The sequence below is a fragment of the Trachypithecus francoisi genome, unplaced genomic scaffold (assembly GCF_009764315.1).
Source record: "Trachypithecus francoisi isolate TF-2019V2 unplaced genomic scaffold, Tfra_2.0 Lachesis_group3, whole genome shotgun sequence".
Lineage (NCBI taxonomy): Eukaryota > Metazoa > Chordata > Mammalia > Primates > Cercopithecidae > Trachypithecus > Trachypithecus francoisi.
In genome coordinates this window covers 105,301,672-105,329,495 of record NW_022681468.1, presented here as the reverse complement: position 1 = coordinate 105,329,495, position 27,824 = coordinate 105,301,672, and the positions used below count along the sequence as shown (strand labels likewise).

The following is a 27,824-nucleotide window of genomic DNA, read 5'->3' as shown; positions in this document are numbered from 1 at the left end:
TGTGTGATGCTGCGTGGCAGGGAAGGTGTGGTGTCTGCCTCTTCCCAAGGTAGAGTGATGGCACCTATTCATGTCTTGAGCATGGGGAGTGGGGCGGGTCTTTTGTGAGTGTAAGAGAGACTTGGGGATTTCGAGTGGAAGGTGAGCTCCCTGTGAGTCAGCCCTGGTAATGTGATTGCCGGGATGCTGCCTAAAACTCTGAAGACCTTAGTGAAGTGTGAAAGCACTGTAAGAAAGGAGGCAGTGGGCCTGCCCCGCTCCCATCTAGAACCCTGCGTTTGGTTTTGGGCACCAGAGGTCCCCTGAGTATAGGTGTGTGGAAGGACATTTGGAGGAGAGAACGCAGAGCAGGAGGGATCTGGGCATGTTTCTGTGAGAATGATGAGAAGGTGGGATTCTTGGCTGGGTGCAGTGGCTCACACCTGTACACCTAGCACTTTGGGAGGCTGAGGTGGGAGGATTGCTTGAAGCCACAAGTTCGAGATCAGCCTGGGGTGACATAGTGAGACCTCTTCCCTACCAGTCGTTTTTGTTTGTTTGTTTGCTTGCTTGCTTTTTTTAATCAGCTGGGCGTGGTGGCGTGCACGTGTAGTCCCAGCTACTCAGGAGGCTGAGGCAGGAGGACTACTTGAGCCCAGGAGGGTCAAAGCTGCAGTGAGCCATGATTGCACCACTGCACTCCATCGTGGACAACAGAGCAAGATCCTATCTCAAGGAAGGGTTCTTAATGTGGGATGTGGGGTCTCTGAACTCTCCTGCCTGTCCTGTGGAGATTGGTAGATAAGTGTGTGCTTTTCTGGGGACGATGTCCATAGTTTTTTTAAGTCAGATTTTCAAAGGGATCCTTGATCTAAAAGAGATTAGCACCACCTGTTTAAAGGACTTGGGCATACTTTTTTTTTTTTTTTTGAGTTTTGCAGAATTATTTTATTTTGTACTCGTCTTTATTTTTTTTTTTTTCTTTTTTTATTTTTTATTATACTTTAAGTTCTAGGGTACATGTGCATAACGTTTATATCATGTATAACTCCCCAATGCAATCCCTCCCTCCTCCCCCCTCCCCATGATAGGCCCCAGTGTGTGATGTTCCCCTTCCCGAGTCCAAGTGATCTCATTGTTCAGTTCCCACCTATGAGTGAGAACATGCGGTGTTTGGTTTTCTCTTCTTGTGATAGTTTGCTAAGAATGATGGTTTCCAGCTGCATCCATGTCCCTACAAAGGACGCAAACTCATCCTTTTTGATGGCTGCATAGTATTCCATGGTGTATATGTGCCACATTTTCTTAATCCAGTCTGTCACAGATGGACATTTGGGTTGATTCCAAGTCTTTGCTATTGTGAATAGTGCCACAATAAACATACGTGTGCATGTGTCTTTGTAGTAGAGTAATTTATAATCCTTTGGGTATATACCCAGTAGTGGGATGGCTGGGTCATATGGTACATCTAGTTCTAGATCCTTGAGGAATCGCCATACTGTTTTCCATAATGGTTGAACTAGTTTACAATCCCACCAACAGTGTAAAAGTGTTCCTATTTCTCCACATCCTCTCCAACATCTATTGTTTCCTGACTTCTTAATGATTGCCATTCTAACTGGTGTGAGATGGTATCTCATTGTGGTTTTGATTTGCATTTCTCTGATGGCGAGTGATGATGAGCATTTTTTCATGTGTCTGTTGGCTGTATGGATGTCTTCTTTTGAGAAATGTCTGTTCATATCCTTTGCCCACTTTTTGATGGGGTTGTTTGTTTTTTTCTTGTATATTTGTTTGAGTTCTTTGTAGATTCTGGATATTAGCCCTTTGTCAGATGAGTAGGTTGCAAAAATTTTCTCCCATTCTGTAGGTTGCCTGTTCACTCTGATGGTAGTTTCTTTTGCTGTGCAAAAGCTCTTTAGTTTAATGAGATCCCATTTGTCAATTTTTGCTTTTGCTGCCGTTGCTTTTGGTGTTTTAGACATGAAGTCCTTGCCCATGCCTATGTCCTGAATGGTACTACCTAGATTTTCTTCTAGGGTTTTTATGGTATTAGGTCTAACATTTAAGTCTCTAATCCATCTTGAATTAATTTTCGTATAAGGGGTAAGGACTTGGGCATACTTAACCTAGAGAAGGGACAACTTGTGCTGACAGTGAGGGTGTGGGGAGGAGAGAGCCGCCCCGCTGTAGATTACCAGCTGCCGTTTGTGGTGGGGAGCTTGCTCTGTGCGGACCCACCTGGCAGGGCTCAGATCAGTGGGAGGGAGCCCAGCTTTGGCTCTGTGTGGGCATCTGAGGGAGCCTAAGAGCACTTCTCACAGTTGGGGTGTGCACAGGGCAGGAGGCGGGAGGAGAGGGCCTGTGATGCCGCCAAAAGGTTTGTCCAAATCTTGTTCTGACAAGTGAACAGCTTTGAGCATTGCTGGGTTTTCCTCATCCTCAGGGAGAATATCTTGAGGGCCGAGCTTTGTGGGAGTGATGAAGCCCCTGTGGAGGCTCAGGGGTATGGCTCAGGAGACAGCGCATTCATTAATTTTCATCTTAGGGAGTGCACCAGCTTGTCTTGGGACCTCAATTACTCTTCTGTGGTGTGAGAATACTGTTCCGTATGACATTGCCTTGGGGTGTGGTGGGTAGCTCTTCCCCACATCTTTTTTTTTCTTTTCTTTTTTTTTGAGACAGAGTCTTGCTTTGTTGCTCAGGCCCAGGCTGGAGTGCAGTGGTGTGATCTTGGCTCACTGCAACCTCCAGCTCCCAGGTTCAAGCGATTCTCCTGCCTGAGCCTTCCAAGTAGCTGGGACTACAGGTGCGCACCACCATGCCTGGCTGATTTTTGTATTTTTAGTACAGACAAGGTTTTGCCATGTTGGCCAGGCTGGTCTCAAACTCCTGACCTCAAGTGATCCACCCTCCTCGGCCTCCCCAAGTGCTGGGATTACAGACGTGAGCCACTACGCCCGGCCCTCTTCCCCACATCTTACTCGGGGTGCGGGTGGGTGAGCTCCCTCACTTGCCCACCTAGATGGTCTCTGACACTGGGCTGTCTTCCATAATATGGATGGATCCCCTCACCTAGTGTGTTCCTAGTGATGGTTAGGGCTCCTATCTTTCTTTGGCACCAACAGGATCAGATTCAGTACATTTAAAGTGACTCCCGTGAGACAGAACTGCTGGTTAATTGAGTTTGACTTTGTGAGAGTGTCCTCTCTTTTTCTTTTCTTCTGTCAGGGTTTTTTTTTTTTTTTTGAGACGGAGTCTTGCTCTGTCGACCAGGCTGGAGTGCAGTGGCTCAACCTCGGCTCACAGCAACCTCTGCCTTCCGGGTTCAAGTGATTCTGCTGCGTCAGCCTTCTGAGTAGCTGGGACTACAGGCGTATGCCACCGCACCCAACTAATTTTTTGTATTTTTAGTAGAGACAGGGTTTCACCGTGTTAGCCAGGATGGTCTCGACCTCCTGACCTCTTGATCTGCCTGCCCTGGCCTCCCACAGTGTTGGGATTATAGGCATGAGCCACTGTGCCTGGCCTTTTTTTTTTTTTTTTTTTTTAAAGCAGGCTTGCTTCACCAAGGATGAAGTATTCTGAAAAACTGGAATTGGAATCCCACAGCCTGATTGAAAGCCATATCACTGGCTTCAAGGGAGGGAGCTAAAAAAAGCCACTCCTTGGCTTCTCCCATGAATTTTAAATGTTCTGAAAGCTTTGCCTTGAGAAGGAAACAATGCCTCATGCCTTAAATAATTGAGTGGTGTACACTAAGAATGGCAGTGTCAGCCCAGGCTGGTCACACTGTGGCCCCAGGGGGCCTCTCTCTCAAGGGCAGAGCTCTGTGGGTGCTCACCGAGGTTGTCCTCATAGCAAAAATTGGTGCAGTTTCAAATACTGCCTTTTAGGCATTTGGTGAAATTGGCATAACCCTGGAATTGTCATAAAAGAGGATGAAGGTGGCATGTGGTAGAATGCAAGCTTTTTTTTTTTTTTTTTTTTTTTTTTTTTTTTTTTTTTGATTCACAGTCTTCTTCTGTCGTCCAGGCTAGAGTGCAGTGGCTAGATCCCGGCTCTGTGTGGGCATCTGAGGAAGCCCAAGAGCACCTCTCACAGGCGGGGTGTGCACAGGGCAGAAGTTACACAAGGCATACTGCAACCTCCGCCTCCTGGGTTCAAGCGATCGTCCTGCCTTAGCCTCCCAAGTAGCTGGGATTACAGGCGCCCACCACCACAGCCAGCTAACTTTAGTAGTTTTAGTAGAGACAGGGTTTCACTGTGTTGGCCAGGCTGGTCTCAAACTCCAGACCTCAAGTGATCTACCCGCCTCAGCCTCCCAAAATTCTTGGATTACAGGCATGAGCCACCACACCCAGCCAGAATGCAAGTTTTCTGCTGAGAGGCTGCATCTGTCAGCTGTTTGTATCAGACCTGTGAATTCTTAGCTGGCCTTAATTTGCCCCTCTACTGACACATGACTGTCCATGTGGGATGACTGTGGGCCAGGCCCAAGTCTGTATCCTCCCAACAACTGTAGTATTGGCAGTGGTTTCTCTGTACACTTGGTGGAAACTTCTGGAGAATCTGTGCAGGGAAAAGGCTACTTGATCTTCAGGCAGAAGACCCTCCCTTCAGGGGCAATGATGGCGTCTTAGAGGTGCTTCCTGGCTGTCTGTGCACTCTGTGATTGCAGAGGACTCTTACCGCTGAGGCTGCAGGATGGCATGCTGTACAGACATCAGGTCATGCCAGGCGGTCCTTGTGGTACCTTCCATGGTTTCTGTGGACAAGTGAGTTCTGCCGGGGTAACTAATACTTATTGACTGTCTTTATAAGGTATTTCATTTAAGCTTCACATTTTGTGGATAAACTAGAGGTTAGAGAGGTGGAGTGACTTGGTTAAGGTTACACAGCTAGCACACAGAGTGGAGCTGGTAGTTACATGTGTGGTCCGACTCTGAGACATGTCACCCAGAGGGTCACATTTTGTGAGACTTTTATAGTTCCATGAGAAAAACAGCCTTTAATTTCAAAAGTACAACTTGAAGTCTAAAACCAAAAGCAGAGATGTGCCTCAGAAAAGCTGTGTTAGGCTGGGTGTGGTGGCTTACGCCTGTAATCCCAGCACTTTGGGAGGCTGAGGCAGGCAGATCACTGAGGTCCGGAGTTCAAGACCAGCCTGACCAACATGGAGAAACCCCATCTCTACTAAAAATACAAAATTAGCCGGGTGTGGTGGCACATGCCTTTAATCCCAGCTACTCAGGAGGCTGAGGTAGGAGAATCGCTTGAACCCGGCAGGCGGAGGTTGCAGTGAGCCAATATCCTGCTACTGCACTTCAGCCTGGGCAAGAAGAATGAAACTCCGTCTCAAGAAAAAAAACCAAAAAACAAAAAACTGTGTTAACATACCTGTAACAGGGTGGAGGCTAGTAGTGGAGGCTTCCTTTGATGTCTTTTTTTTTTTTATAGAGTTTCACTCTGTCACCCAGGCTGAGTGTGCAGTGACGCGATCTCGGCTCACTGCAATCTCCACCTCCTGGGTTCAAGTGATTCTCTTGCCTCATTCTCCCAAGTAGCTGGGATTACAGGTGTGTACCACTACACCTGACTAATTTTTGTAGTTTTAGTAGAGACGGGGTTTCTCCATATTGGCCAGGCTGGTCTTGAACTCCTGACCTCAGGTGATCCACAGGCCTTGACCTCCCAAAGTGCTGGGATTACAGGCATGAGCCATTGTGCCCGGCCTCCTACAGATTTCTTTTGCCCAGAACGTGCTAAGCCATTAATTCATTGTCTTCCCTTTCTCATCCATCCATCTATCTCCCAGCTTCTCCCTGGTCCTTTTTCTCAGGTTTCAGTAAAGGTTCTCAGAATGACTTAGTTCTTTGATCCTGTTGGATTGTATGTTACGATCACTTCTATGAAGGCAGATTACATGGTAGGAATCTAAATCTCAAATAAGTTAAGCCTGTTAGGCTGGGTTTATGATCGGTTGTATTGATACTAATCTTGACACACAGCAGGGTTGTAAGCTCCCCAAAGCCCACATTGCTGCTCACCCTCTTTTTGGCCTTGAATCGGAATCTTTTCCATACCCAGCAATGGTTCACACTTTAGATGGTCGTCTGCATTGTTGATTGTCTCCAAGATGTATGACAGCTTTTTTTTTTTTTTTTAGTTTTTATTTTTTTGCCAGTTGTTGCAGCTGTTTTGTTGTAGCTGGGGCTCTTCTGGCTGTAATAGGATTCATCTGTTGGGAATGTGAGAGGAAAGGTGCTTTTGTGATATGGTTTTCAGGACTGGTTTCTCAAATCAAACAGCACTTTATCTCCATGGAAGTTGGGAGTCTCAAGCTCCTCTATCCTAGGTGAGACGTGAGACTGACTTTGAGAAGTGAAATTTGGTTCTTTATGCATCTTACAAAAATCAGTTGTTTGATTTATTTATATGCCCTTTTTCTTGGAGCAAGTCTACCCATTAAAGGCTAAACTAATCTAGTAAATAACAAATGCAGCTTGATGAGGAAGTTACAGACTAAAATTATGATCTGAACCTAGATAGGCTCTTGTTAAGTGTTTATTGCTGGTTATTCATGGTCATGGTCTTTTAGGTAATCTGTTTTTATTTTTTATTTGCTTTTGTTTTCTAACCAAAAGAGAGCTGGAGTAGGTAATCTGTTTTTAGAATGAAAAATTTTATGAAGTCTTTGGAACTGTTCTTGGTAACAGGTAAAATCCATTTCCCTCTACATCCATGCGATTAAATATTTGCATGGCGGAAACAGAAACCAGTCTATGTGCTCAGACCTCTCATGTTCTAAGGGCTTCCAATGTTTTGTGCTTGGGGTTATCAGAATCAACAGCTTTATTTAGGTTACCTGTGTTGCAGTGGCCACCAGTGGGAAGAGAGCTGCATCCAACCAGTCCAGGTGGAGGTTACCCTTGCACACAATAGATTTAGCCCAGTAGTGCACTTCTGGCTGGTCTTTAGGCTGGCAGTGCATTTCTAGCAAAAAAATCACTGCCAATACTGTAGTGGTTGGGAGGATACAGAGTTGGGCTGGGCCCGCAGTCGTCCCACACCGGCAGTCATGTTGCCGTGGAGTGGCAGAAGTAGCCCAGCGGTGCACTTTTTTTTTTTTTTTTTTTTTTGAGACGAGGTTTTCACCCTTGTCCAGGCTGGAATACACAATGGCACAGTCTCAGCTCACTGTAACCTCCACCTCCTGGGTTCAATCGATTCTCCTTCCTCAGCCTCCGAAGTAGCTGGAATTACAGGCATGCACTAGCACGCCCAGCTAATTTTTTGTATTTAGTAGAGAGGGTTTCACCATGTTGGTTAGGCTGATCTCGAACTCCTGACTTCACGTGATCCACCCGCCTCGGCCTCCCAAAGTGCTGGGATTACAGGCGTGAGCCACTGTGCCTGGCCAGCAGTGCACTTCGTACATCCTAACTTTGCTCTTCCATTCATGCAGTTAACTAATATTTACTGAGTACTTGCCCCTGTCCTTGTAGAGCTTACAGTATAGCAAGGAACATGAGAATTGAATATTATAAAAATAATTACTGAATTATTGAATATAAAATATATAAATTGCAGTGTGGTTTCCAGGACTGGTTTCTCAATCAAGCAACACTTTATCTCTATAGAAGTTGGGAGTTTCAAGCTCCTCCATCCTAGGTAAGAGGTGAGTAATTATTACAAAAGTAATTCCTCAATTATAATTCACTCATTCAGCAAGTATTTGTTAAGTATCTAGTGTAGGCTAGGTACTGTTCATGGAAATGATGATATCCATGAGCCAGACAGACAAGAATTCTTGCCTTTTGAAGCTTACATTTTAATGAGACATACAATAAATGAAAACAACAAATAAGTAGATTTCATGGGATGTTAGAAGGTGGTAAGTGTTGTGGGAAACAACAGAGGCAGGTGTAGGTGACTCGGAGTATGGGCTGGGCTGGGTGTGGTACAGCCTGAATGTTTGTGTCCCCCACAGATTCATATCTTGAAATCAAATCATAAATGTGATGATATTAGGAGGCAGGATCTTTGTTGGGATGATTAGGTCATAGGAGTAGAGCCCTCATTAACAGGATTAGTTCCTGTCTTAGTCCATTTTGTGCTGCTGTAACAGAATACTACAGTTTGGGTAATTTGTAATGAACAGAAATTTACTGGATTACCATTCTGGAGGCTGGGTAGTTTAGTATCAAGGTGCAGGCATTTGAGGGGGCGGGTCTTGCTTGTCATCACATAACGAAAGGGCAAAGAGAGAGAAAAAGGGGTGGATCTCACCCTTGTATAATGGCATCAATCCTTCCCATGAGGATAGAGCCCTCATGGTCTGATCACCTCTTCAAGGCCCCACCTCTTAATACTGTTACAATGGCAATTACATTTCCTTCTCTTTTTTTTTTTGAAGACAGAGTCTTGCTCTGTTGCCCAGGCTGGAGTGCAGTGGCACAATCTCAGCTCACTGCAACCTTCACCTTGTAGGCTCAAGTGATTCTCCTGTCTCAGCTTCCTGAGTGGCTGGGATCATAGGCGTGTGCCAATACGCCCAGCTAATTTTTGTGTTTTAGTAGAGACGAGGTTTCACCATGTTGGCCAGGCTGGTCTCAAACTCCTAAGCTCAGGTGATCTGCCTGCCTTGGTCTCCAAAAGTGCTGGGATTACAAGTGTAAGCCACCCAACCTGGTCTGAAATTAAATTTCAACATGAATTTTGGAGGGGACAGACAAATTATAGCAGGGTCCTTATAAAATAGGCCTGACAGAGCTGCCTTGCTGCTTCCTCACATGAGGTTATGTGAGAGTGTGCCATCTGTGAGTCAGAAAGTATGCCTTCACCAGACACCAAATCTACAGGCACCTTGACCTTGGACCTCCCAGCCATCAGAACTGTGAGAAATAAATTTCTGTATAAGCTATACCTGGCCTCTCGTATTTTGTGATAGCAGCCCACGTGGGCAAGGACAGTGTGTGTCAGTGTCAGGGAGTGGCATATATGACATGAAGATTATAGATGGGTTGGACTTACTGGTAATGAAAGGTTATGACAGGGAGTTGGAGAGGTGAGAGAAGAGAAGGTCAAGAACTGAGCCCAGGTGGAAGAACCATCTATATGTGTATCGAAATCACAAAGAATCAAGACAAGACTAATGTAGGAGAGAGGGACTGTGATCTGGAGCTAAAATCATTGAGCAATGAGGGGGAGTGTCATGGGGGTTGGTGGTTGACAGAGTCTGATGACAGGAGATTCAGAGCTGGGGAATTTTAGGGAGGGGGAAGAGAATTATCTGGTAGGGGCAATGAGGAGCCTAGTGGTCCAGCTGTGAAAATGTTCTGAAGGAGAATTATGGGGTGGCATGAAAGCAAATAATAGGTATCTAACCTGGTATGGAGGGGCTGGAAAGGCTTCCCTGAGGAAGTGACATTTGAGAGGGTGGTGGGTTGGGCTAGAGGAGGTCAAAGGGAAGAAGGAACTTTTAAGGGTTACACAGCCAAAAGGAAGTTTGTCTGAACAGTTCTGGGGGCTGAATGTGGACAAGGAGCTTGAGAGAAAGAGGATTTCCCAAGGTAGTGCAAAGTAACTCCAGCCCATCTGTGATCTTCATTTCATGCATACCACCCTCCAAAACTGACACACATGGTCCTAGGCAGTTCAGGCTGCTATCATGGGAGGAAGAGACCTGTTGTGGTAGCTGGTGGCTACAGAGAGACCTGGGGGACCACATGGAGGTTCTGTGTGGCTACCCAGGGGGCTGGCTGTTGAGGCACCAGGTACTGCCTACTGCCCCATCTTACTGACCCCATGGCTGGTTGATGAACATGGTCTAAAGAGGCTTGAGAGGCACCTTCAGGGGCTATGAAACCTTGGGCTGGTACCTGGAGGTTTTGGGAACTTAGGGAGTATTTTTGGGCTTTCTGCTGAATGGGACTTTGGGGAAGGTTGTGGAGATCCTGTTGATGAGAGGATTGGGATTTCTGAATCATTCTTTAAGGCCTGAGATGACAGCTTTGGTAAGGGATGGATAAGGATGAACCTGTTTACCCGAAGACCAGCTGAGCAGCTCAAGGGTTTCAGCCTAAACATAGTGGTAGGGGGAGAGGAAAAGGGCTGAGGTGGTCTGGGAGAAGAGTGGATAGAACAAAGGTGTGGGAAATAACTGATGATATGCACAATGGAACAAAGTAAAGGGACCCTGGAGCATCACGTTGGGCTTAGGGGACTGTCACTGAGTAGCTATGTGTGGTTTTGGGCAAGTTACTTAATCTTTTTCTCCTTTCTGTTTTCCTCTGTGAAATGAAGTATATATGCTGATTTCTCAAGGTTGTTGGGAAAATTGGGTGAGATGTATGTCAGTGCCCAGCATGATGCCCAGCACACAACAGGTGATCAATAAGCACTAGAACCTCCAGGAAGTACCTTTTCTAAGGTTCTGCTGAGATTGAGAGGAGTGGATTTTAGCAAGCATTGCTGTATGACCATGGAAAGGCATTTTCTATTCAGAAAACAGAACTCTTAGGAGCAGAATGTGAATTGCCCTGAAGCCCTAAGATGTAAATGTACATGGAAACATGTCCATCTGAGGATGGAAGCTTGAGGAAGAGAGCTTGGAGAAGATAAAAGTGAAGTGGGGAGAAGTCTACACACACAAACCATCTGGCCCTTTGGAGAAGACAAGTGACATGTCCCTGCTGCATGGGAACAAGCAGAGGCTGTTCTGGGGCCAGACTCCAAAAAAAAAAAAAAAGAAAGGGCCGGCACACATGGGCCCCAGCTGTCTAGACACCTGCTGGCAGCTTCATTCTACTAAAAGTCAAGCATTGAACCTTTTCCAAAAGAGAGAAAAAACTCTAGAAGATCCAGTACCATAGCCCCACATCTGATTGATCTGAACCCGTTACCCACACAGCAGCCAGAGCACTCCACAGAATAACGAGAGAATGTGCCGGTCTTCTGTTAGTTGCTTACTTCTGTGTGCTGAAGACCTGCCAATACTCTGTACCTTTTCTTTCCAAACCCAAAGAAGTATACGAGGAACTTTACTGGGTGTTTGTTCCCATCACCTCTTGTTCTCTCTTTCTCTCTGTCTCTATCTCTGTCTCTCTATGTCTGCACCCCTCTCTCTCACCTCTTTGTTGACACATTCCTGGGTGCGACCTCTGTCTCAATTCTGGCTGAGACATGGCACATGAGATGTAGTCATGACCCCTAAATTTACCCTGGTAGAGCTGTGATTTACAGCCTCTTTCAGACCAGGCAGGGTGCATTGGGAAGGGTCACTTGTACAGCCCACTGGGGAAAATGAAGGAGGTTGATGGTAGGATCAACCATAAGCCAGGGCTCCAGCTGTCAGGCCCTGCCAGGAGCTGAGAGGGTCAGTGTACCTCAGCATACCCCTGCATGGGTGTGGGTGGGTATGTGCACACTTGCATGTGTGCATGGGAGGAAAACATTATCTAGCGGTTCTGCTGTAGAGCGTGTTCTCAGCTCCCAGTACTGTCCAACAAAGATCTGCTTGTTTGCTTTTTGGAATTACACAGGGTGCCAGTGGGCAGGAGCTGGTCACTCTGAGCCTTCTGAGACTGGGGTTCACTCAAAGTCTCTGGCCACAACATCAAGCACCTCTTTTTTTTTTTTTTTTTTTTTTTTTTGAGATGGACTCTCTCTGTCACTCAAACTGGAGTGCAATGGCACGATCTCCGCTCACTGTAACCTCCACCTCCCAGGTTCAAGCAATTCTCATGCGTCAGCCTCCTGAGTAGCTGGGACTGCAGGCACATGCCACCAGGCCCTGCTAATTTTTTGTATTTTTAGTAGAGATGGGGTTTCCTCATGTTAGCCAGGCTGGTCTCGAACTCCTGACCTCAGGTGATGCCCCTACTTCAGCCTCCCAAAGTGTTGGGATTACAGGCGTGAGCCACCACACCTGGCCCAAGCACCTCTTTTATCAAGGCACTACAGGGGCCCCAGAAATGAAAACCTGGTCCCTACCCAAGGGGATTTGCAGCCCAATTTGGGGGGAACACATCTCTAGCTACCCAGAGATGAGGCTGAATAACATATAAGGGCCACGAGTGAGTTATAGAGAGAGCTGGTATCCAGGAAGAGAATCTGGTGTTGGAGCCAGGTGCCTCTGATGGAAGAGGTGACCAATGTGCACTTTGCCTTGAAAAGTGGTAGGATTCTGATCTGGGAATGGTGGGCTCAGTGGGGTGGGGAGCGTGACATGAGTGGGGGACATTCTGGAGGAAGGCATGGCTGCTTGGAAAGCACAGGTATGGGGTGAGCAGGGACGTCTGTTAAGCCTGTAGGTTGGGTGCAGGGATTGATAGGGAGGAGATGACAAAGTTAGGTGGAGACAAAGGCTGAGTGAGGACTTGGATTTTGGCTCAGAAGGCTGCCTTCACAACCTGTTTATGAATAGCTGGACAGGTGAACACCTGTGGTTGGTTTGAATGGAGTGCAGTTGGCCTTGTGTAGTACAAGGGAATCAAGCATAAAAAAAGGCTCCCTTCACTGGTGTCTCACTCGTTTGAGGTCCGCAAGGGCTAACTTTCTATTGAATGCGGCCTCTCTTGGCTTCTTCCAAGCCAGCATATACCTAGTGCCACGGGGCTCTGTAAAGCTGCGGACACAAACTATTTTTGTGCTCCTTCAAATGCCCATGTTTATTTTTAAACTTGAGCCTTTGTAAAGCAGGGAGGTATCATACAGGCTTTGCTTTTGAGTAAAAAGCTTCTCTTGGGCTGATAGAACCTGCAAAAAGTGTTCTTGATTTAGAGTTGTGCATTCTGTTAATGCCTCAATGCCTGTAGTCTGGCATTATGGGGAACGCCATGGAACTAATTTGCTTTAAAACAAATCCTGGAAAGAGGAAACCCCACATACGTTTGCCAGTTCCTTAACGTGTCCTGGCAGATCTGTGTCAGAGGCAGTGGTGTTCATACAAGAAAGGTCTTTCAGTGTTGGAGGTGGGGCGGGTGTGACAAGCTGGGATGTAAGTCTGAATGTGTCAAGCCCACCTCCAACCTCCCACCAATAGGAGCCCTTGGACAAGGAGCTTAGAATAGAATATCTGTTATCTTTTAAGCATATGCAAGTTATAACTGAAAAATAAATGAGATTAACTTAATGTTCAAGACGGAGGATTCAGCACTTGTGCTTATTTATACCTTCTCTTCCCAGAACTCATTAAAATGATAATAAGGAGATTATGAAAAGTGTAATCCCAGGACAGCAAAATGAATGGGAGGGAATTATCAGTAGTTGAGAGATTACAATAGATTTCTGGACCATAGAAAGCTAGTGGAGGAAAGGCAATGTCAGAAATATAGCACAGAGGAGACCAGAGCCCAGAGTCTGAGTGGAGGGGCCACAGGGAGTAGGGGTAGCTGACCAGTCTGCCCTGCACAACCCCAGAGAGCCTCTGAACCGAGCCTGCAGGTCCAGCAAGGGCAGGAATGAGATGTGGTGCTGAAGCTGGGGCTTTAATTGGAGGTCTCAGGTGATACTCCTGCCACAGGGACACTGCATATCAGCAGGATGGGGGATGAGCAGACTCCACTGGCAGAGCTAAGACTGGGAGTGTGGATGTTGGCATTCATAATAAAGTCTTCCTTGGTCTGGTGTGCATCCAGGTAGGTGGATGGTATTTGGAAGCATGGTATCAGCTCAGATCATCTTGGGGAAAGGGGGAAAGTGTGGCATGCTCCAGCACCAAGGAGTCCAGAAGAAGAGGAGGAACCCACAGAAGCAGCTTCTCATCAGATAAAATGACAGGAGAAGACTGGAGCAAGGCCTGAACGGTGGCACATGAGGGAAAACCTTTTTTTTTGAGATGGAGTCTCACTCTGTCCTCCATGCTGGAGTGCAGTGGTGCGATCTTGGCTCACTGTGACCTCCGCCTCCTGGGTTCAAGTGATTTTCTTGCCTCAGCTTTCGTGCCTCAGCTAGCTGGGATTACAGGTGTGCGCCAGCACACCCGGGTAATTTTCGTATTTTTTGTAGAGATGGGGTTTCCCCATGTTGGCCAGCCTGGTCTCGAACTCCTGACCTCAGGTGATCTGCCCACCTCGGCCTCCCAAAGTGCTGGGATTACAGGTGTGAGCCACCATGCCCGTCTGAAATTTTTTTTTTTTTTTGCCATTTAAAACAATTATTTTAAGCTGAGTGTTGTAGTAGTCATAGCTCCTAGGGAGGCTGAAGTAAGAGGATTGCTTGAGCCCAAGAGTTTGAATCTAGCCTGGGCAACATAGTAAGATTTTGTGTCTTAAAAAAAATATATTGTTTTACGCCCAGTGTGGTAGGCTAAAAAATGTCTCCCATAGATATATCAGATGCTAATTTCTGAACCTATGTTATTGTATATGTTAAAGGGTCTTTGCAGATATGATTAAGTTAAGGACTTTGAGATGGGGAAGTTATCCTGCATTATCCCGGGCCCAGTGTAATCACAAGTGTTCTGAAGAGAGTAGCAGAGGGAGATTTTACTACACACAGACAGAAGAGAGAAGAGGATGTGAGGATCTCTGCAGAGAGCTTTGAAGATGCTTTGCTGCAGGCTTTGAAGATGGAGGAGGAGGCCATGAGCCAAGGAACGCAGCTCTAGAAGCTGGGAAAGACGGGGCAATGGATGCTTCTTAAGAGCTTCCAACCCTGGAGCCTCTGGAGGGAGCATGGCCCTGGCGGCAGCTTGGTTTCAGCCCAGTCAACTGACTGCGGATTTCTGGCCTCCAGAGCTGTGAGAGAATAAATTCCTGTCATTTAAGCCCCCAAGTTTGTGGGAATTTGGTACAGCAGCCTAGGATACATCCAGCCAAAACCAATCAAGTATAAGGGGGAAAGTAAAGGTGATTCCTGATGTGCAAGGACTTAAAGTTGACCTCCCACTCATCTTGAGGATCTACAATAGCAAAACAGTGGTGAAGACTATGAAGGAGGTCATGGGGGGTAGGAAGTGAGCAAAAAGAATTGATGACTTCTGGGAGTCCAGTGAAAAGAACGTCTGGACAGATGGCTATGAATGGGCCTCAGAAGCATTCACTCCAAATTATACCTGGAAGTTACTGGCTCCAAGAATAGTATCTTTAGGACAGAGACTGGAGCAGATTCCAGACAATGGACAGAGTGAACAAGCTGGAAGATACTAGGGTCATGGGAAGATGGGCTGTGTTTCTTTCCTCGACAGAGAAGGCAATAGGAAAACATCACAAAAATTAAAAATTATCACAAGCATGTCATGTTTCAAATATGAAGCACACGAAAGATACCGCCTGCTTTTGAACAACTAGGAGAGTGCTAGAAAGGAGAAGCTTCTCTCTGACCTTGATACTAGGAATGTTTTCCTGTGAGTAGCACTCTGCTGTTGACATTGGAACTGTACAGAAAGAACTATAATCCTGGCACATTTTTTGCCTCTGCAGGGAACAATATTTATATAGTTATAAGAATGTTCTTTTTTAAAAGGGTTACATAGTGCTCTATTGTGTTAATTTATTGATATTGACTTGATTCTTCCTGGTACTGGACGTTCCAATTAATTTCCGGTTGACCTTTTTGTAAATAATGCTCGAACCTGAGGTCAGTTTGATCCGTGAAGCCTCTTTGTTGGGAGAGTTGGATAATTGAATTATTATACTAGTAATGTATGATTATGTATGAGGAGAAGGAGCTCCATGTGCAAGATTGATGACTGAATTCTGCAGGGAGGTGGTTGATTGTCTTACCTAATGACTCTCCCTCACTGGGCTGAGCTGTTTGTGCTGGGCATCTGGCCAACAGGCTAACCTGTCCTTGATCCTGTGTGGACGAGCAACCCGTTGTGACTTCCCTGAGTAAGGCCTGAAGGCAGAGAGGGGTGTTGGGTGAAGCAGGCATGCTAATTTATGTCTGGTATAAATGGGAGAGATCTGAGCTTGTTTATATGCCAACAGAAGAGATCCAGAAGCACAGAGAGGCTATTGGTGTAATCTAGGTCAGTGTTTCCCAATCTTTTTAGTGTCATGGACACATGGAAAATATGTTTACAGCACGTAGGCAAATGGACAAGACAGTGCCCAGCCCTGGGACTCCTGTGGCCCAGGCCCTGCTCTGCATCTTGAGGGTTGAGATCCCCTTCTCAGCAGGCTACTTCTTCCCAGCCCAAGTGACATCTTTGTACAAATTAGAAAAAACACTTCTTTAAGACACCTTCTGGATGTCTGTGATCTGCCAAGCAATTGACATAATGAGTCTGCACATCTTTCGTGATTGACACTCAGAGTTGTGCACTGCACAGCCATTTGCAGGGCCGAGCTCAACACACCTGTGGCCCATTGGAGGACACTGCTAGGAAGGAGGCTGACAGCCTGGGCTGCTCTTGAGAGGACAGCGAGGGAGATGTTCCCGCTGTGTCTGGTTGGGAGATTCCCAGGTTTCTGCCATAGTGACAGATCCAGTGGTGTGAGTCACTGAAATAGGAGTGCAGGGAGAACAGCAGCAGGGAGGTAAGGTGCAAGCATGGGGTTCAGGAGAGACACCTGGGCTGGAGGTACACATTCAGGTGTCATCACATAGACATGTCCTCGAAGCTGTGGAGGTGAGTGTGGAGGGAAAACCCCATGGAGAAGAACTAAGGGAATGAGCCCCCACCACACCACCCAGCCTCACCTGCTAAGGCGGGGTCTGATGCTCAAGTAGGACACGGAAATTAGGCCCTAATAGGACAGAAATCTGAGCACCGTGGTATCCTGTCCCATGGACACTGTCCCAACACGATCACGCTGTCCTGAGAATAGCGTCTGCCTGCTCTAGAGGATCCCTGGCAAAGACCTCTGGCTGTGACACCTGAACCCCAGAGCGCCGTGGCCTGAGTATCTGCACCCTCAGGTGCTGGAGTTTCTGCACCCATTTCTCATCCTGAGTCACTGCCAGTGAGTGCTGTCGGGGAGGGATGGCGTGTATGTATCTTTGTGTCCCTAGGGTCAAGTGTTAGATTTTTGAAGGGTTCTTATGAGAGTAGACACCGGCACTTTGATGAGTGTATAACGTGGCTTGGGCAACGCTGCCTGCTTTTAGTCCCTAGTTAGCGCTGGGCCATTTGCTGCCCAGGTGTTCCCCATGATCCTGCTCCGAGCTGCTCCTCAGAGTAGATGGTCCAGCTGGGAGGAGTCTGGCCCAGTCCTGCAGGGCTGTGGTCTCAGCAGCAGTCTCGCCCCTAGAAACTGTAAGGATTTGGGGCCCCCACACCTGTCTTCTTGGACCAGATGAGGTTGATTACACTTTTACCCTTGACATTGTGGGAAATAATAGAGATGAGTTTTGCTTTGCTGGGCACATGTGATACAATTTCAAAGCCAAATAATCTATTTAGCAAGTATTTTGGGCCTACTATGTGCATAGGACTGCAGCATATGAAGGGCTGGAGGCACACTGTTTCCAAGTGTTTACAGCAAGCTCACTATGGCTCTAGAACAATGGGTTTATTCTTCTTAACTAGTTTTCCTTCCTTGAAGACTTACCTTGAATGCTTCAATCTCATAATATTCTAAACACATAACTTCTCCCTATCACATACACTGGGGCTTGGTGCTGTCCCCACGGGGGCAGATCTTCCCCGCTTGCACCTTCCTGCGTGTGTCTTTGATATCATATGCCATGTCCTTGAGTGCAAAGGAAATGGCTGTTCCAACAATTCCCCATGGGGCCCTGGGAGAGGAGGGACAGGTGCCCCTGCTATTTCTCCAAGATAAAGGGCAGCTGTTCTGCTCTCAGCCTGCTCAAGCTGGTAACATACCTTCATTTGTGGCTGGAATCCTATCAATTCTTGAGGCCACCTTGGTGAAATCCTGCAGATTACAAAGCTGTTTGGTGGTTATATGTGACTTAGACCAGTGAAGAAATGAGGAAATAAATTACTCTTTCATAAATTCTGTCTAGAAGGGCAAACTCTTTCAATAATGGGATTTATAGGGAAAATACGAAACAGAAATGAGTACTTCTTGTTCACTGGGTTAACTGTGGGTTAGAAAAAAACAAACAAAAATTTTAAAATGAGGGCTCTGGGCTGGGCGTGGTGGCTCACTCCTGTAATCCCAGCACTTTGGGAGGCCGAGGTAGGCAAATCACGAGGTCAAGAGATCGAGGCCATCCTGGCCAACATGGTGAAACCCTGTCTCTACTAAAAATACAAAAATTAGCCAGGCGTGGTGGCAGGCGCCTATAGTCCCAGCTACTCTGGAGGCTGAGGCAGGAGAATCGCTTGAACCCAGGAGGCAGAGGTTGCAGTGAGCTGAGATCACGCCATTGCACTCCAGTCTGGCAACAGAGTAAGACTCCGTCTCAAAAAAAAAAAAAAAAAAAATGCGGGCTCTGGCTCTTTTCAGAGTAGCCCATACTTTGGGCCAAGCAGCTGGCAACTCAGGGCTCATCTCTCTTGGTGCCAAGTCCCCATCTAGCTTGTGTCATCTTTGTCCATTTGTGATCGAAAGCTCTTGAGAGTACTTAACCTCTCCCGCTCTGCCGACCCTGGTGTTTGGAGCTCCCTCACACCTGTTCTTTTGGTCCAGCTGGTTCTGCACTTGACCTCTAGATTGGGAAGCAAGAGACACTGGTCTCTCTCTTGCCTGGACATGACTTCTCATTGCAGCAAGGCTGTCTGCACGTTGCATGCATGCAATAGACCTATTCTCAATCCTACCGGAAGACCCTCGTTTTAGGGTCACCATTTCATACCCCATCCCATGCACACACAGGTGTTCAGACAGACAGGTACCAACCTCCCTGGATTCTGAGGCCGTGGCTGGCTTGTTTCCTGGGAAATTCTTGTCACCCAGCACAGCTCTCCTTTATAGTTGTGGATTAAATATTTGTTAAGTTAATATATATTTGTACACATATTTACAAGAATGGGAGCAGAGGCAGATGCTATTTTGCAACTCGCTCTTTTCACTCCACACTCCTAGTGTTGGCTAAATATTGTTGGAATTCTGGGACCTATGAATTCTTTGTTTCCCCCCATTATTTTGTTTCCTCTGAGGCAAGAAGTTTCAAGTGACACTCAAGTCCTTCAAGGTCTGGCTAGTTCTATTTGGTAGGGAAAGGGACAGAAAGTTGTAGTTAGGTTGGGACTCAGCAACACTGGGTGATCTCTTTATTTTGTAACAGTGAAGTATAGAATAAATCAGAATATGTAAAGAAAAGAAGACCATCTTTCCATGTGAGCAAATATTTACTTATAATTTGGAAAGGCCAAGTGGTACTTCTTGCACAGTTGTATCATACTTAATTTAACCAATCCTCAACTTTGGGGCATTTAGTTTATTTACAGGTTAATTTTTGTTTGTTTATTTATTTATTTTTTAATAAGCAGCTCTTCAGTGACTATCCTTTGGCATAAGTATCTTTGTATATCCTTATTTATCACTTTTGAATAGATTCCAAAGTGGAGTTGTTGGGTTAAGGAGTATGCAGTTCTAAGGCTCTGTCTATCTATCTATCTATCTGTCTATTTATTTGAGACAGGGCAGCTCACTGCAGTCTTGAACTCCCAGGCCCAGGCAATCCTCCCACGTTAGCCTCCCAGCAGCTGGCAAATTTTGTTGTTGTTTTTGTTTGTTTGTTTTTCGTAGCAAAGGGGTCTCTCTATGATGCCCAGGCTGGTCTTCAACTCCTAGGCTCAAGTGATCCACTCGTTTCAGCCTCCCAAAGTGCCAGGATTACAGGCATGAGCCATTGCACCCGGCAGTTCTGAGGCTTTTGATGTGTGATGATGATAAATTGCCTCCCAGATAATTCTATCAAGGTATAGTACTCCAACAGTGGTATAGAAGAGACAGACAGTGGGGTTTTTTTTCCAGTCTTTTAAAAAAAATCATGGTAAAATTTATGTAACATAACATTATGATAACATAAACATTATTTTAGCCATGTTACATGTATAGAGTTCAGGGCATTAAGTGCATTCACATTGTTCTACAACCATCATCACTATCTCCAGAATTCTTTCAGCAGTTGATTTTTTTTTCTAATTAAAAAAATATTGAAAAAATTTTCAGTTGAGCCTCGAGTTCCTGGGCTCAAGCGATCCTCCTGTCTTAGTCTCCCCAGTGGCTGAGACTATAGGCATACTCCATCACACCCAGCTAGTTTTTGTATTTTTTGTCACATTATGTTGCCCAGGCTGATCTCAAACTCTTGGCCTCAAGCATTCCTCCCACTTCGGCTTCCCAAGGTGCTGAGATTACAGGTGTGAGCCACTGTGCCCACCTCCATCTGTCCTTTAAATGCACACCCTTTGCAGCTTTCTCTTTGGTGCCATCGAGCTATTCTTCACAGTTGCTCTTCCTCCCCTTGTCCTCCTAAGGACTCAGCCCTGTCATTATCTCTGTGAAACCATCCCTGACCTCACCAGGAGTTGCTCCCAGCACACTTTGTTGTTGTTGTAAAACACACATAAAATGTACCACTTAAATCATTTGCAAGCGTACAATTCAGTGGCATTAAGTGTATTCACAATGTCATGTAGCCATCACCACTCTCCATTTCCAGAACTTTTCATCATCCCTAACAGAAACTCTGAACCCATTGAGCAATAACTCCCCATTCCCTCCTCCCCCAGCCACTGGTAATCACTGTTCTACTTTCTGTCTCTATGAATTTTACACTTTGATTCATATAAGTGGACTCATAGAATATTTATTTTGTGACTGGTTTATTCCACTTAGCGTATTTCCAAAGTTCATCTGTGTTGTAGCAGACTTTCATTTCTTTTTTTTTTTTTTTTCGATGGAGCTCCACTTCCCGGGTTCACACCATTCTCCTGCCTCAGCCTCCCAAGTAGCTGGGACTATAGGTGACCACCACCATGCCTGGCTAATTTTGTTTTTTTGTATTTTTAGTGGAGACAGGGGTTCACCATGTTAACCAGGATGGTCTCAATCTTCTGACCTTGTGATCTGCCCGCCTCAGCCTCCCAAAGTGCTGGGATTACAGGCGTGAGCCACTGCGCCTGGCAGACTTTTATCCTTTCTAAGGCTCTTCAATTCTATGTGTATGCCACATTTTGTTTATCCATTTATCTGCTGATAGACTGTGGGTTGTTTCTACTTTGTGGCTGTTGTGAATAATGCTGCTTTGAACCTGGGCATACAAGTAGCTGTTTGGGTCTGTGCTTTCAATGCTTTTGGGTATATACCTAGGAGAATTGCAGGGCCACATGGAAATGCTGTTTAACTTTTTGAGGAAGCACCAGTTTTCCAGAGCCCTGTACAAGTTTTGAACAAATGACCAGAAAAGAGATGGCACCTGAGAATTCCCAGGGAGCCAGGATGATGGACTGGCAGTGGGGAGTCTGGAGGAAGGGTCCAGGATGGATAGACTGCAGCAAGGACATGTCCTAAGGCATGTAAAGCTTGACTGTGTGATCTGCTGTCTACCATCAGTAGTTTACTCTTCTAAGCAGGGGTTTGTGTTGCTTTCAGGAAGATGGCCTGATAGAGTGCTGCTGTTGGGATGAAATTACAGAAGCAAGAACAATGGCAGAAATGGGAGGCAGACTGTGTACTCTGGGCTTAGGCAGTAGGTCAGACTCTCAGGTCCAGCTGGCAGGCACCATTGGTTAGGAACTGCACGGGGTTTCCAGATGCAGAAGAGAAGTTCTAGAAGGATCTGGAGCTCCCCTCTTCATGTAACTCAGGCTTCTTCAAGATGACTAGACTATATCAGGCAATGTTTGCTATTAAAGAAACAAGAAAAATCAGACTAACTTGGAGGCAAAGTAAGAAAAGTGGATGTTCTCCTTGGGCACTGATGGCTTCTATAACCACCCTCTCCAGGGCACAGGGATGCTGAGCTTTAACTCCATCGTGGCCACTTCATACAAGAAGAGAATGGCAGAGTCCAGTATGACATCTTCGTTGGCTTTGAAATATGACCTGCCCACTATCTGCAGGTTTGCTTGTAACTTCCAAGGTTGCATCACATAAAAACCATTTGCTTCACTGTTACCTGACTCCGTCTTGTCTCTCCACACCCCAGTTTTCTGTGTTTTCAGTATTTCTAAGAGCATTATTTAAAATTTTCCTGTTAATAAGAGACCCTGAAATAGGTAACCTAGTGTGTGAGGTTCCCTCCTTGGGCAGCTGCAGCCCAAGAAAGTCACTGGGGGCCCAGAACAGTCACACACTCAGTCTGCCTACTTAGGGTATAGGCTGCCTTCAGATAGGTACACGGTTGTTTCTTTAGAGATTTGCCCAGTGTCCGTCATTCTTCACTTCACACTCACTAGGATGGCTATATCAAAAAGACAGACAGTAACAAGTGTTGGCCGGGCACGGTGGCTCATGCCTGTAATCCCAGCGCTTTGGGAGGCCGAGGCGAGTGGATCACGAGGTCAGGAGATCAAGACCATCCTGGCTACCATGGTGAAACCCTGTCTCTACTAAAAATACAAAAAAATTAGTCCCAGCTACTTGGGAGGCTAAGGCAGGAGAATGGCGTGAACCCGGGAGGCAGAGTTTGCAGTGAGCCGAGCAAGACTCAGTCTCAAAAAAAAAAAAAAACAAGTGTTGGTGAGAATGTGCACATATTGGAACCCTTATACATTGCTGGTGGGAACATAAATGGAGCAGCTGCTTTGGAAGCCAGCCTGACAGTTCCTCAAAAGCTAAACATAGAGTTACCCTATGATCTAACAATGCCACTCCAAGAACCAAGAAAACATATGTCCACATAATTATAGTATATGGATATTCATAGCAGCATTATTTGTAATAGCCAAAAGATGGAAACAACCCTAATGTCCATCAACTGAAGAATTTATTTTAAAAAAGTGACATATCCATACAATGGGCTATAATACAGCCATAAACAGAATACTGATATATGTTGACATGGATCAACCTCAGAAATATTATGCTCACTAAAAAGAAAAGCTAGACATAAAAAGCCACATATTGTATGATTCAATTTATATGAAATGCCTGAAACAGGCAAATTCATAGAGTCAAAGTAAATTAGTGGTTGCTGGGGGCTGGGGGAAGAGGAGAATGATTGCTAATGAGTATGGGGTTTGAGGAGTGCTCTGAAAATGCTCTGAAATTAAGTAGTGGTGATGGTTACACAATTCTGTGAATAAAAAGCCACTGAATTGGGGACTTTAAAAAGGTAGATTTTATGATGTCTAAATTTTTTTTTTTTTTTTGAGATGGAGTCTCACTTTGTCGCCCAGGCTGGAGTGCAGTGGCGCGATCTCGGCTCACTGCAAGCTCTGCCTCCCGGGTTTACGCCATTCTCCTGCCTCAGCCTCCCGAGTAGCTGGGACTACAGGCGCCCGCCATCTCGTCCTGCTAGTTTTTTGTATTTTTTTAGTAGAGACGGGGTTTCACCGTGTAGGCCAGGATGGTCTCGATCTCCTGACCTTGTGATCCACCCATCTCGGCCTCCCAAAGTGCTGGGATTACAGGCTTGAGCCACTGCGCCCGGCCATGATGTCTAAATTTTATCTCAAAAATAACTTTAAAAATTATTCACCGTTTATGTGAAATTTAAATTTATTTATTTTTTGGGATAGGGTTGCACTCTGTCACTCAGGCTGGAGTGCAGTGGTGTGATCTTGGCTCACTGCAACCTCTGCCTCCTGGGTTCAAGCAATTCTCCTGCCTCAGCCTCCTAAGTGGCTGGGATTACAGACACTCACCACCATACCTGGCTAATTTTGGTACTTTTTAGAGATGGGGTTTTACCATGTTGGCCAGGCTGGTCTTGAACTCTTGACCTCAGGTGAGGTCCTGTCTCAGCCTCCCAAAGTGCTGGGATTACAGGCATGAACCACCGCACCCGGCCGTGAAATTTAAATTTAGCTGAAAGTCCTGTCTTTTTATCTGCCAAATCTGGCAACTCTATACTTGCCACCTGTTTTTGTAAATAAAGTTTTATTGGAACACACACACATAGCCATTAGCCTGAGAGACCAACTGATAGTGTAAATGAAAACATAAACACTCTTTTGAGGTATGTCTGCACCTTTGGTTTTATGTTTTACACTTTTTGTAATTGACTTGGCAAGTTACCAGCTCTTTACACCATGCAATTCTAATTTTAAACTAAAGTGATTCCTAGGAAAATAAAAACAGCTTTTTTTTCCCCTAAACCTAAATTCAGAGTGGTAGCCATACATTTACAACGACTGGCTTCTAGAAGTGGTACTAGGGTACTTCTTGCTGCTCCCTGGAAACCCTGAAAGGGTAGGTACCCGGGAACCATAAAACCAGTTTGCCAAAACTAGAACTAATTTGCAAGTAAAGGAAAAAAACAAACCCTAGACTTCTAAGTTTTTAAACTTTGAACAATTTTCTTAAGTTATAAAAGCACAGTTATTCTTTTTGAAGATTTCTTTGTTTAATTTGCTGATGGTAATAGGGAGAACTAGATTCTCTTTCGGCGGGTTGAGCTGTCTGAAGTGCCAAAGGGATTCTCTTCCCCGCAGGGGCCACCTTACACCTATAATCAACATAACATTCCTTTAACAGGCTGCTATTAATAGCAAAAAGGCACTTTGCACACATTATCACATTTAATCTTAACCTCACCTTGAGGTGAGGTTATATTAATGTCCCTACCTCACACAGAGTGAAGAGACCTAACCCTGAACCACTTCCTCCCTTACTCCTTCAGAAGAGAAACAGAAAAGTTTTGTGGAGCAGCCTTCCTCTTATTTAACCTTGACCCTGACAGAAAGAGTCCTGACAGAAACCAGACTTGAAACTAGGCGCTGTTATGTTGCTGAGACAAAAAGAAGAATGTTTCTGAGGAGAGCGAAAATCACCTGGTGACCATTGAACAGGCCCCAGAGACAAAAACTCCTATGTGAGAAATTTAGAAGGGAGCAAAGACCATCAAACAGGCCTTCTGAGGCAAACTCCTTATCTGGGAAATTAGAAGTAATTGTATTTCCCTTATTATCTAAATGAGGCATCTGGTTCCAGATTTCTTTCCTCCCAAATTTATAAGTCACTAGGATTTCTATACATCTCCAGAATGCCATATCAAAACATACTGTGCAACCCTTGCTGACATGAAGGCACCAGAATTACTACAGACGTAATCATTTATCATGACCTATGTGGCTAGTATGGTCCAAATTACCCTCAAGCTCCCGCCTTAAGGTCCATAAATACTCCTAAGGAAAAATCCACCGTGTGGCGCTCAGTCCTCTCACAGAGGCACCCCACTGGACTCCTCTGCAGCGTTCCTTCTTCTAATAAAACTTCTTCAAGCCTATATGGTTGTCAGTAAATTCTTACCAACCCACAAGTCAACCACTTCACAACTTTACAATGTGGGGGCTCTGACACCTCACCTGGCAGTATCATCTTTTTAACGTGTATTTGAGATATGTCACTTTCTTTACCTTTCTCAGTAAAGGTAGGGAAACAAGTTAGTTTTTTTTTTTTCTTTTTTTTTTTTTAGGCAGAGTCTTACTCTGTTGCCCAGGCTAGAGTGCAGTAGCATGATCTCAGCTCACTGCAACCTCTACCTCCTGGGTTCAAGCGATTCTCCTGCCTCAGCTTCCTGAGTCACTGGGATTACAGTCACACGCACCACACCTAACTAATTTGTATTTTTAGTAGAGATGGGGTTTCACCATGTTGGCCAGACTGGTCTCAAACTCCTGACCTCGGGTGATCTGTCGTCCCGAACTCCCAGAGTGTTGGGATTACAGGCATGAGCCACCATGCTCAGCTGAAACAAGTTAGCTTTTAATATGATATGTAACTGTAGGATACAGTAAAATTCCTCTTCAAAGGTTTTAGCCTGTTAACTTCCTTTAAAATCCAAGAGTGGAAAAGTTATTAAGTACAATGAGTTCTGAGTTCCTCTTCAAAGAACCAATATGTCAGTATGTGCAGCTCCCCAGTTCTTTGTTCTCCATTTTAAAGTTTAACTTCCTTGTTCTTTATGCCTCCTTGCCCTTAGTTTCAGTAAACAACCCCCTCCTAGCCTCTATCACCTGCTCTGACTTTAGTCATCCTTGGTCACCTGCTCTGTCCTTAGTCATCCTTAGTCACCTGTTCTGTAACCGTCCCTCCCACCAAAACTACTCACTCCGCCACTCCAACTCATACCCCTGTCCTCTTTAAAACAGCCAATAGGAATTAGCTTAGACTGTGCGGTCCAACCCTAGCCAATAGGGGAAATACATAGCAGTAGGAACTAACTGTGTTAGGAAGAAGACCCCTTTCCCCTCCCTTGTCCAGTGTGCTCTCACCACTGTTCCATCTATGAGATGCACCCTTCTATAGAAGTAAATTGCCTTGCTGAGAAAACTTTTGCCTGAGTGCTGTTTGCACTTCGCAGCACCGAGCATTTACTTCCAACATAGCCAAATGGTTTTTTGGAATGATCAGTCAACCTGAATGATCCTGAACTTAACTTTGAGTTCCAGTACTCTTTCCTGGCTTTCCTACTGTGTTCTTGGCCCTGTGTTCATCCAAGGATGGTTCCTTTTCTTGCCCCTGACCTGGGCGCCTCCCTAGTTTGGTTGTTCCTCTACTCTTTTCTCTATGCAGACCCTCCCTGAGTGGTTTCATCCACTGTGATTTCTTCTTGGTTGCTGCTGTGGGCTCCCCAGTGTTGTCATCTAACCCTGCAGTCACCCCAAAAAGAAATTCCACTCACTTTCCAACATCTCTTCCAGTTGGTTCACAGGCAAGGCACACCCAGCATCACTAAAATCTCCTCTCAGTTGCCCAAGCGAGGCAATTTAGAGTCATTGAGTCTTTTTTCTCCTTCATCCTCCACGTTTGATTTTTTTTTTAAAGCAAAACAGCTGATAAAAGAAAAACTTAAGACAAAATACATTTAACAAAACAATTACTGAATTGGGCAGCCCTCAGAATCAGAAGAGATTCAGAGAATTCCACCCTGCAATGTGGACACTGAGTATGTATGGACAGAAAAGAGCTGAAGAAAGCAGAAACAAGAAAGAACAAAAAGCAGATGGTTGTTTCAAAGTTACTGTCCCTGTTAAGGTTAAAGTGGAGGGAGCTTCCTTATCATGTCTGATAAAACTGGCCTGTGTGGGGATTTGGCTATTCTCTGTCCTGATTTCTTGAAAGATCAGATAAACCACTTAGTTTTGGCATGGTCACCTGGAACTTTAGCATAAGTGACTCCATTTTGGTTTGGTCTGTTGGGACTGAGTACAGAAGCTCAGTCTGAATCAGTGGACTCCTAGAAGTTTAGTACAGCTTTATTGTGATATAATTCACATAATATACAATTCACGTAAGTATACATTCATTGATTTATTTTTCTACTATAATCAGAGACTTTGGAACCATCACCACAATCTAATTTTATAGAACATTTTTATTCCCCCTGAAAGTCAGAATCCATTAGCAGTCACTCCTAATTTCCTCTACCTTGGCTTCCTATCCTTGGACAGCCACTCATCTACTTTCTCTCCATAGGTTTTTTGCCTATTCTAGACATTTCCTATAAATAGAATCATAGAAAGTCTGGCCTTTTGTGACTGCCTTCTTTCACTGAGCACAATGTTTTCAAGTTTCGTCGCTGTTATAGCCTGTATCAGTACTTTATTTCTTTTTTATTATCAGATAATATCTATATCCTGTATCGCTACTTTATTTCTTTTTTATTGCCAAATAATACTCTATTATATGAATATACCACATTTTGTTATTCATTCATCTGTTGAACATTTGAGTTGTTTCTACTTTTTGGCCACTCCTATTATTGAATTCTAGTTTAATTCCATTGTGGTATGAAAACAGACATTATATAATTTCTATTCTTCTAAATTTGTTGAGGTGTGTTTTATGGCCCAGAATATGGTCTAT

At 45.2% G+C, this 27,824-nt stretch overlaps 1 protein-coding gene across 3 annotated transcripts in view; it reads left to right on the top strand.

Moving 5' to 3' along the window:
- The window catches only part of HOMER2 (homer scaffold protein 2), a 101,617-nt gene that overhangs the window by 19,413 nt on the left and 54,380 nt on the right, over positions 1–27,824 (top strand). The gene's annotated exons all lie outside the window — the stretch shown is intronic.